This window comes from Triticum aestivum, chromosome 2D, assembly GCF_018294505.1.
Source record: "Triticum aestivum cultivar Chinese Spring chromosome 2D, IWGSC CS RefSeq v2.1, whole genome shotgun sequence".
NCBI lineage: Eukaryota > Viridiplantae > Streptophyta > Magnoliopsida > Poales > Poaceae > Triticum > Triticum aestivum.
Window position 1 is genome coordinate 48,793,491 of NC_057799.1, and position 11,832 is coordinate 48,805,322.

An 11,832-nucleotide genomic window follows, 5' to 3' on the forward strand; every position below is an offset into this window, starting at 1 on the left:
CCTCCACACCGCTCTAAACGAAGATTAGCATCCGCAAGGGTGTGAACTTCGGGATACATCGTCGTCTACGCGTGTCTCGGTTATCTCTTACCCGAACCCTTTACTTATGCACTTTACTTTGTGATAGCCATATTGTTTCTTGTCATATATCTTGCTATCACTTAGTTGTTTATCTTGCTTAGCATAAGTCGTTGGTGCACATAGGTGAGCCTAGTTGTTGTAGGTTTTGTGCTTGTCAAATTAACCGCTAGGTTTATTCCGCAATTGTTCAAGCCTAAACCATAATTATTTTAAAACGCCTATTCACCCCCCACCCCCCCCTAGGCGACATCCACGATCTTTCAGCTTCACTTCAATGCTTCAAGCTCTCCGCAGTATTGGATAGCAGGGGGTGGTCCTGCATTTAGTTTCGTTTTGGTAAGATGGAAATGAAGCAGCACATGTAAGAAGGCTGAATATTATTTGTTGTTAGGAGACTAAGCTTTCATCAAGAGAAAAGTAGAATTAAGCTTTAAACCTATGGCAGGAATAATATAGTAAGCAAATTAGTTAAGTTGAGCATTATTGATCGGTCTGATATATGTTTTTTCGGTTCTAAGGCAGAAAATTGACGTCAGAGAGGTATAGCAGATCATAGAAACTATTAGGTCATTTTATTTTAAATGGAGAATATCAAAACAGGATAATAAGCATTGTAGCCTGGCATTGGCTCACCGCGAATGATATACTTCGGATGCTCATATTCTTAAACGTGTATAAGTATCGTGAGAATTGTTAGTGCGAGAAATCAGAAACTTGTTTGCTGGCAATAGCAATTGTGGGCATACAGTTAAATCATGCACTTAAAAGAGTAGTAAAATGGTTTTAACTTGTGTAGTTTGGTTCTTTTATAAATAAACAAGTATGTGTAGTTTGGTTCTGACTGAAGAGAAGGCGACATGCAATACATTATGATAAGCACAAAAACAAAGCAGTGAAATTTTATCGTTGTTACGGGTGGCAGAGGTTCACCCGCAAAAGAAAACGGTGGTAGAGGTAGACTTGTCTAATTTTGCGTAATAATGCTAAAATGGGCACAACTACAAGAAAACCTTGGTGTTGCTTTTCTTTTCGTATTTATTTTCTCTTACCGATGTGAGGCTAAAAATGTATACAGCTAGCAAGTTCAGCATATACCTTCTGCAACAATAGGTATAAAGTACGCTTTCTTGAAGTGTGTTTGCCTTCAGAGGATGCTAAACATCAGCTACTCTATGGACCTAGCGGCTAAATTTGATGACCACATTTGTAGGATTAAACTCAGGTCAAAAGCAAACAGGCAAACAATTCACTCCTGATGAACAAAAATAAATACATGATCTATTATGCAAAGGACAGTACGGGTTACCTACATCTGATTTATTATGCAACAACAGAACATCTAGCTCTCTTTTTTGCCAACCAACGCTTAGCTCTAAAGCACGCCTAGGCATGCACTTTGGCAAGATAAAAGCTAGTCAGTGGGAAAACACAATTAACAGCTAGCATTTTTCCCTAAATAAAAGGATTCGAAAAGCATGTAAAGTATGTAAAATATAGGGAGAAAGTAGACAAACAGAAGAGGTGGTTTATGTAGGTCATTGACAATGTTAGGCATGATTATGAAGCAATTTATTCTCTCTAAGCTAGACCATTCTCAAAGTAAATACGGAAGAACACCAATAATAACATAATGACCATGTATCATGGAAAGAAGGTTCATTAGCCAAGTAATATTATTTTTGATGCATTAGATATACAAACTGAAACTAAATTGAACTCAGGGCTAACATAACCATTTAACAGATTGGGAATAGAGCAGCTTGAAAGATACAGAAGCAACAACACACGAAGAGAGAGACTACTTACATTCAAACCACTACACCGAGCTCTTCAAAGTGTTGATGCTAATTGCCAATCACAAAAGTTTCCTGCAGGGAGCAAAGGTATTCCATTCAATGTGTGTCTTCATGAAACAGTAAAGAACTGATCAAAGCTTAAGCATGCCGCAGAATGCTAGATTGCTAGTCACCCTTTTATATCTAAAACAGCCTGAAGAGAGAAAGAACCTAGCAAGATATGAGGGTGCGTGTGATTACATATTCCAAGACTATAAGGTATGAATAAAAGAAAACTACCACAACAAAAAATGATAAATAATATCATAATGATCCCTAATCCTCCAATACCAATACTGCATTATGCAGAGCAAGCGAGCTGCTATAAATGAAATTTAATATGAGCAATTGAGCATTTGATAGACCGAAAACGATATGGAAAATCAGTAAATAGATGTACATATCTCATTCCTATTTTGCAACAGAGAAAAATAAAATACACCGGCCGAAGTGACAAATCAGTTTTTATGTGTGAAGGCTGGAGGTTATATTCTAATAAGTGAGAATCCATCAAAGAAAAATAAATTCAAGATTGGCAATCCTATAAATGTAGATGAAATAAAGCTCCACATTCAGTATGATATTCTTATTTCTTTTTGGACATTTAACAAGGAAAGTCACTAATTGAAAATTCACTTCAAACCACATTTTTTCACCTATGAGCTTGTCAGAAGTTTATTTGTGCCGCTTTGTCTTCATGAGCTCACCTCGGTCACTTGCCTCATCAGTGACCTACACCATCTCACAATGTCAAACACATCCATTCATGGCCGAGGATATATCTTCCACCACTGCAACTGAAAAGGGAACATAAACGAATTAAATGAGCATGTAAAGACAATAAAAAGTGTGCTTAAAAAGAACCAAGTCAATACGCCTTGAGATGGTTCTACAAAGCAGTAGCATGGCAAGGATCAAAGATAGAACTTCATGTCACACTATGGTCATGCATCACTGAAACGAAAAAAGGGACGTCGAAGATAGCTGACCTCAATGCAATTTTTTTTGCTGAGGGGGGCAACACTGCTACCAAATTTTGTTTCAGACATTGAGGTTTAACCATTCACAAAAGTAATCAGTAGTCTGAAGGTTCACTTGCAAGCTCAAAGCTGGAACCATCACAAGATTAGATAATCTTCGGATTTCTTTAGCTCCTAGAACTAATCAATCGATTACACCTCATAGTCAAATATCTAGCACCAAAATAGGAAATGTAGATAGTCCAAGAAAGATACACAATGATGCATAGAGCTCTTGTCTTTTATGGCTTCACAAACCAGCGGACATGAAAATGCAAACTTAGCATATCGTTTCTAGAACATGTAAGCAATAGAGTATTGCTAGCCTTTTCTTTAGAACACTCCACTATTAGTTCAGTGCAATATCAAATATGCTATCTCTCTCACACGGAACGAATACTGGAAAAGAGAAAATCAGTCCAAATAGTTTCATTATGTTGGCGCCGCCTCCTCGCGCAGCGCCACTTCTTCTTCCTTGTGCTGCCTCGCACAACTCTCTTCTCTCATGGTTTCTCTCAAGAACACAAGAACACACGCACACACGCAACCAAGGAAGAAGACCATCGGCTTTGCCCAGAACACTCTCCCTCGGTGAGCACAAAGACTACATTATTTTGCCCAGCCCTCACGGCCACTCTTTCTCATTCATCTGATCACCTTAAATACCAGTACAGAAAGATCCACACACGCACTGGCCAGCCGCCACACTCGGCTACTAACCCCCACTAATCCAACTAACTTGCATGCATCCATGCACGCACGATCCACTCAGCCCGGCCACGCGCACGGCGCGCTCCTACACGCACGACGCGGCTGCCTCCAACGGCCCCTACTGCATGCACTAACAAACTGGAGTCTAACTCAAACTACGTACACCAATCACCACAACCACCGTGTGGCTTATTCCTAACACATCAATCCTTCAGCTACAAAATCTAGGACAATAGTGTTCTAGCCTTAAGAAACTGAGAAAGCAACAAACAAAAACAAAAGTACGTACAATTATGTGTAACAGCGGCAGGCATGGCAGACACAAAACTAATAACATCCTGACCTATCATCTCTAAAACCAAACTGCACAAGAATAAAATAATCTAAAAGAACATGAACACCATGTATCTATTTAGTGTGGTAACTAAAAGGAGAGACATCTTGCATGCACGACGGTCCTACCCTTGCATTCAAAATAGCTATATAAATGATACTTTTTTCCTTTTTGCACTTTGTCAAGCAGGCAAAATATGTAACAAAGAAATTACACATGAAAGACTAAAATTCCCTTTACATATCTATATAACCAAGGCAACAAGCAGTAGATGCATGTGGTTAACAAACCTTATTATGTTCCACAAGAGAGAAGACCTTCCTCCGCTAGATTATCTTCTCTTCTTTCTCGGATCTGCACATGTCCATTTTAGAAGTCAATATATTAGTAAGTCGAAATCAGAGTGCCAGAGGAAATGTGAGGCAAGGAGCACCTAATTCCTAACATGCATTCCAAGTAACTATATAAATGATACCTTTACCATTTTACACTTTGTCGAGCAGCCTTTTTACACTTTGCTGAGCAGGTAAAATCTGTAAGAAAACAAACAAGTTACAGTGCAAAGAACACCCCTGGTGGCCAAGAAGGAATTGTTTCTGTGAACACAACCAAAGATGCATGGATGTGCTGCAAACAGAAGAAACAAATACATACCTCTCAGATTAAGACACTCTGTAAGCAGATTCCTCTGTACTTTCCCTACCAGCCACTACACTGCACACTCCAGGCTGGACACAAGAGTCCATTTCGTTGCATGAACCATTGGAAACCAACCGCTGGAGGTGGGAGACTTTGACCACCACAAAGTCTCTGCTTACGACCAACGACAAGCAGCAATCTGAAAAACAATAGGTCGAGCCTGCGCATCAGACCGCGGTCAAAGAACCGGTGCCGTTTGATAGCAAGAACAGACAGCAAAAAGGCAGATAGAGGAAGGAAAGGGAAAACACAGGGTCTGATAGGCGAACGCACAGCTACAACCACGAAGGATCAACTGATCGGACTTGTACCTCAAATCAACTTCAAATCAGGCAGCAACCCCATGCCTTGAACAATGATGGGCCGGGAGGGACCTTCACATCCTCGGCTCGGGCTTTTCGCACACCCTGGCACCGCCTGGAGCTCCCACCTCGCTGCTCCTGTCCTCCTCCTCCTCCTCCCCTGCTCCTCCACACACATCAAGAAAATCATGCCGCCCTGCTCTCCTAGGAGGCGCTCTGCACCTGATCTAGAAGCACGGCGCGCGACGGTAGCAGATCGAGAAAGAGGCGGAGATGGTCGCCAGTGTGGCTGAGGGTAGGCGGCGGCGGCCACGCGCTGGTAGAGGAGGAGGGAATCGAAGGGGACGAGGGAGAGGCGAATGGGAAGGGGAGGGGGGCGTGGGGCTCGAGGGCAAGGGATTGGTGGTTAGGGTTTCACCGCACGCCCCCACGTCGTTTACTTCTTGTACGCAGAACTGGAGGCAACCCCACTGCATTCTCTGGACCTACATCTAAGGAGCCCCACTTGTCATTCACCCGTGAAGCTGCTATAAAAGTGCAAAGTGAACGGACGATTGACTGAATGCCACCGGTAAAACTCGTACCACCGTAAAAAAAAATCGAACGGTCCAACTTGATTGACGATGGCAAGTGCGCTGGTTAGGCGGGTTGCCTAGCCAGATTTATATGTTCAATGTGTCATTGCACATCTTATATACCTAAAAGTCTCATCCTCACTATATTTTCTATCTCAACATACTGCATTCGTAAAATAAAACATTTAAACTATCCACGTCAGCGGCCCCAATACTCTTGACATGCAGGCTTCCACGTAACTGCACCTAATTTTCTTAAATATTTTAGTTTACAGGGATATGTTAAGGATTAATTTAATCCTAACAATCAATGCTTAAGTCGGTTGTGTTAGAATAAATCCGAGGCCATATCGTTGATCATTCGAGGACCAAGCAATCACACGAGCACGACACCAAGATTTGTTAACGAGATTCACCGATATGGCTACATTCCCGGGGCCTGACTATGGGCGCTTCTCCATATGACACCGCTACAATATCGCACCCGGTGCCCTGGACGCCGGCACATGCCGCCGTCTTCCCCCGCGTTCCTGTGCTATTATGTTGGCATATGTTACATCGTTTGTCTATGAAAGGCCTAGGATACAAGTGTCCTACTTGAACACGACTCCATATCCTGTCTACACGCCGTATGACTCCAAGTCCAACTGTAACCTAACTTGTACAATAATATTTGACACAACTCTAACAAACTCCACCTTGGCGAATATTCTTCATCATCTTGGATCCATCCATGCGTCGAACCTCCATGTACATTGGACTTGAGATACGCCATGAGCACCGCTGCTATTCCTAGACTCGATGTGACTTCACCTACAACTGTAGTCCCTTCTCGTCTTCTTCACAGTCAATACTCAAGCCAAATTAAGTTCCTCATTACTTCACCTTGTGCTCCCAACTTTCGGAGAATCCGTTCAACGCCATCACACACCGACCATTGTCTGCGTGAAAGTGAACAACTCACATATTGGACGCCCATATAAGAGTTATCTGAACTCAACGTCACCGCTCTTTCTTGAGTGCTTGTCTGAAACTTGAAGGAATTTCACCGTCGCCCTGTGTCACCCTGAGTCAAATTCGCAGTTGTCTCATCCTTCTTTCGGATAGTCTCTGGCATGTCCCACAGCTATAGCACTCCGCCTCCTTCTGTACTTGTCATCCGCACTTTGTCATGTGCCCTGAACACCACAGAATATACGGCCATGTACTCCCTCAGCTTTTGACCAATTCAGACTTTCCGCCACTTTCTCTGATTCCCCATGGTCAACTCTCGCCTATCAACCAACACCAATAGACTCAGTCACCAATTTGAACCTGGTACTCGTCAACACTGCTTCAGCACCCTCTCCACACTCTGTCTGACCAATGTCTGATCACCAGTGTCTAGGTCTGTCGTCGTGTCCTGTGCTTACCGCACGCCTCGCCGCTATCACCGCGTCGATCCTCTACTCTCCTGGTCGAGTCTCCCGGGTAGCTAGCCCACACTGTCTCAACCCCCACCACAGAGAACCATCAATCATCACCGACCGATGCCGAGTATCACGTCTCCATCAGACCACTGGGCCCCAGTCCGATCCACGTGTCTCTCGCTATCCCGCTGAAATAGGCTTCGACTCTCCATGCGTTTACGCCATAGCCCCTCCATCAGTTCAGAGTGAAGTCTTCTACCAGACTCCAGCTCCACCTTCAACATGACTCCATGTAGCTGCGCCTTGCTACCCCACGCCTGTCGACTTCAAGCTCTCAAGTGTACACTGCCTTGAATCAACCCTGCGCCATAGTCTTGTCGAAGCCGCACAAGCTCTCAGGCCTGCACCACGTGTTTCCACGCCCCGGAAGTCGGCCACCATCAGCTTCACCCTCCTATGTCGTCGTCAGACAGTCTAGTCCAACCCAGCCGAAATTATCCGACTGCAACCATGCTCCACCCTGCGTCATGTCCGCCCTGCACATCTCCGCACCTTGCTTAACGCCTTGTGTATGCATGATCTTGTCACGACACGCTCCAGACTCTTCCAAGCCTTATACACACGTCGTCATCCTTGCGACGCAAACCACAGTCCCTCATCACACCATCCCCGTACACAATCCATATGCAAAGAAATAAAGCTCAAACTCCACCATACAGGCCTTCCCATGTGCACTTAACCGTAGAGATAAAAGAAAATCTTCAAACTCCACCTTATGCTCCTGTAGGCTCTTGGTCCATTAGCTTTTCCAATCGGTAACCTAGTCTGTTATGCGTAGCTTCTTCTTTTTCTAACAAAATCTCACGTCTCACCAGCATATCCGTACGCTCTGCAGCCTCCTATGTACACGCGCGCCTGTGGCAGGCACATAATCAACACACCTTGACCAGCAGCCCGTAACTTGCTCCCTCTTGTGTACACGCGCGCCTGTGGCAGGCACATAAGCCGTGCAATAATCCTAGACGTACGGGTCTTTTACGCTTCAGTTACGGACCCCCTTTCGCTAATTCGCTCTCCCCACCTGATTTCAGGGGGTGGGGCCCGGCTGCTAATCCTAAGCCAATTAGTTTGCTCCACATCAGCCTGTACGACAAACCATGTACAAATAGCCCGTAGCTCTAGCATTACTGTAAGCCGTGACCCAGCACGCCTGCTTGCTCCTCTGGCGCCACGTTGGCTCCACTCTGCACCCAGTCCAGACACCTGCGCTGTATCGTTCCAATCGATCGTGTCGCTGCCAGGTCCCAGCCGCCACGCACACTTGGATCGAACCTCCTGCACGTCGAGCATCCGAGCCTCCGACCGCGCCGTGTACGCGCCGCGCTTGACCCAGCTTCCTGGACCGCCACGCGAGCCTCGCTGCTGCGCTTTCGCACGAAACCGACCAAGACTCCCGCTACCTGCCCGTGCGCCGCCGAGAACTGCTGCGAGTCGATCTGCCTTCTCTCCCGATTGCTTTAGAGCATCTCCAGCCGTTCGGCCTCAAGGGGCTTGAAATAGCGCCGCCTGGAGATGCGCCGACGTAAATATCGGCGTGGGGTGGTTGATTTTCCAACTGCTGGCCCCAGGTCGTCCCCAAACACCGTTTTTTAAAACAGAAAATCGGCCAAACACCACACAAATTCGTCCAAATTCGACGATTTTATTGTTTTTCATTGATATTTGTACATAAAAGCTTAAAAACATAATTCAAAAACTAAAAACATTAACTAGAGCATCTCCTACAGGCCGAAGAACGCGCCGAAGGCGCTGTAGTCGCCGCCGTCCTTACTGCACCTCTGCCCTGTGTCGCCTTGGCGGACGGGCTTGGTCGGCGGCGGTGGTGCATCGTCGTCACTGTCCTCGAGGACGATGACATTGCCCTCGTCGCGGCTGCGGCGCCAGGCGGCGATCTCCTCGAGGGCGCGGCACTGGCGTTCCATCTCGAGCTTGACGTAGTCCTCACGCGCCCACTTGAGGGCGGCCTCATCGTCGGCGGCCATGTCGTCGTGCTCGCTTTTCACGGCGACGAGCCCCCGCTCCGTCTTCGGCTTGACAAGGCGGGGGGAGGAGGAACCACGGCCGCTCTCGTTGATGACGAGGGTGCTACCGCGGGTGCGTTGCCTGAGCGGCGTCTCCACGGGCTCGGCCTTGACGCTACCGAGTGTCGGCGAACCAGAGGAGAGGGAGGAGGAGGACCCACCCGCCACGCGCCTCGGCAGCCAAATGCCGCCGCTCCGGCTGGCGACAGACGCCGGGGCCGTCGGGTAGTGGAGCGGCGGCTGGTTGCCACCCTCGAGGTGCTTGAGGACGTAGTGCAGCGTCCGCCCGGGGACGCCCCACCACAAACGGCGGCCGTCGGCGTTGTGGCGCCCCCTCACCGGCGCGTTGTTGATGGAGGCGAGCTGCTCCTCGTGGCAGCGTTGGAAGTACGCCGCCCAGCTGACGTGGTTGTTGGTGGCGTAATCCGGGAGGCCGCGCACCTCCTCCGACAGGGAGGCCCGGACACGCTCGATCTCGCCGTGGAAGTGGTTGGGGTGGTCGGCGTCGGGTTGCGGGGGGACTGGGACGCCTCCGACGCTGAGCCTCCACCGCCCCGACGTGCGCATGTCAGGCGGCGCCGGGTAGTTGGCCTTATGGAGGAGGTGCGCCTCCCACTCGTGCAGGGTGCGGCAGCCGAAGCTGTTGGCCACCGCACCGTCGCCGGGGAAACGCTCATCCATCGGAGGCTGGTGGCGGGGGAGAGAGAGACGGGATGGGTGCCGACGACGAGAGAGAGAGGGACTGCGGGCGAAGGAGAGTGCGTCTACCGGCGAGGAGTGGTGGATTTTTATAGCCGCCGGGGGAGGGGGGAGGGGCGGCAGACGTGTGTGTACGAGTCGTTGGGCCATCACTGCACCGCCCGTGGGGAATCAATGGAAGGCTAACCGGCGGCAGCCTTGGCACTGATTCCCCGCGGGAAAACGAGGCGATGGGAAAGACGAGACGCGGCTGGTCGCTGACTTGGTGGGCCCGCCAGACTTTCGCACCAAAAACGCTTCCCCCGGCGTCCCGGGTGCCTCCCAGCGCGCCGGGTTCGGCCTGGGTCCGCCGGCGCCAATTTCGTATCGAAACGGCGAAAATTGGGCTTCTGGGGCGCGGTTGTGCCGTTTTTTAGCGCCAGCGCTAAAAAAGGGCCTTGGGGGGGGAGGGGCTGTTGGGGGCGCGGCTGGAGATGCTCTTATACGCGACGTTCTCCGATCGCGGCCGGCATCCCACACAAACATCATGTCAATCTGCCGCTGATCCCCGCCGCTCTCCTCTGATCAACAAACCCGCCACCTCAAATTGAACCTTACTCTGGTACCACTTGTTAGAATAAATCCGAGGCCATACCGTTGATCATCCGAGTACCAAGCAATCACGCGAGCACGACACCAAGATTTATTAACGAGATTCACCGATATGGCTACATCCCCGGGGCCTGACTATGGTCGCTTCTCCCTATGACACCGCTACAATACCGCACCCGGTCGCCCTGGACGCCGGCACATGCCACCGGCTTCCCTTGCGTTCCCGTGCTATTATGTTGGCATAGGTTACATCGTGTGTCTATACTTGCTATATATGAGAGGCCTAGGATACAAGTGTCCTACTTGGACACGACTCCATATCCTGTCTACACACCGTACGCCTCCAAATCCAACTTTAACCTAACTTGTACAATAATATTCCACACAACTCTAACAGGTTGTAACTAACTGCTTTGTAATGATGGTATAAATACCCGGTCTTCAATCAATAAGAAACACTATTCATTCCATCTGCTTTCATTTCTAAACACGCTATCAGCACGCCTCTTTCCGAGAGCAATTAGGCCAAGCAGAGAAGGAAAGAGATCGGCATGTGCGTCCATGGTCATCGGCCTGGCGCATGGGCGTGGCGGCGGCGCTCTCCGACACCAAGGTCTACGACCACGCAGAGCTGAGCAACGACGGTTTGGCCAGCCAGCAGCTACCGCATCAGCGCGTCCTCAGGCATGTAAGCCGGCGGCCAGCAGCGCCCTCAGGCGCGCGGTGCCACCCACCTGAGTCCTCCCGATGTAGATCCCCACGTCGAACGACGGACCTCAGCCCAGCCCTACACGGTGCGGCCTTTTATCAGGAACAACGGCGACCGACGCGGCTCTCGTCCTCGTAGAACCGCGGCGCCTGCAACAACCGTGGTGCGGTACAACAAAGGCGGCCAACGGCCGATGCACAACACTACCAGAATCAGGTAGGCATAGGCCCAAAAACCTCGACATAGGCCTATGCCGTCGGCATATCCCAGGGCGGCCGTTGGCATACAAAAACCGTCGGCATAGTGAGCTAAGCCGACGGTGTCCGTACCACCGTCGGCAAAATTTTCCACCTAAAGGCCGTCGACGGTGCCGCCATTAATGGTGTGCCAATTATACGCTGACACATGGCAGCTCTTGGGCAACCGTGGCACGGAGCTACGCAGACGGTTAGGCCGTCGGCATAGTCTTGGGCCTATGCCGACGGCCTAACCGTCGGCGTAGCTCCGCGCCAGACTTCCCAGGAGCTGCCACGTGTCGGCCGCTGGTAACACGCTGGGCGCCGACGGTTTAACCGTCGACGTAGTTATGCACTGTTTTTTTTTCTGGACCCAACCAACCACTAGATTCCCTCCGGATATTCATAATCCATGGAAAATTTTGCCCGAAATCCATATATAATTAGTGTATGTTTAAGTTTATATAAATTAGATTTAAATTAATCAAATCTGAAGTTTTAAAAAATGAAAAATGAAAAATAAAAAACATATAATATAGGTAAAAGCATAG

At 48.8% G+C, this 11,832-nt stretch overlaps 1 long non-coding RNA gene across 1 annotated transcript; it reads right to left on the reverse strand.

Annotated features, from left to right (window-relative positions):
- Positions 1–228: 228 nt before the first annotated feature.
- LOC123048648 (uncharacterized) lies at positions 229–5,442 on the reverse strand. The gene is made up of 6 exons (XR_006423345.1): positions 4,991–5,442; positions 4,635–4,818; positions 4,456–4,513; positions 4,271–4,334; positions 2,573–2,713; positions 229–1,949 (listed from the first exon to the last, which is right to left on the reverse strand). It is a non-coding gene; the product is annotated as an uncharacterized lncRNA (long non-coding RNA).
- Positions 5,443–11,832: the final 6,390 nt, after the last annotated feature.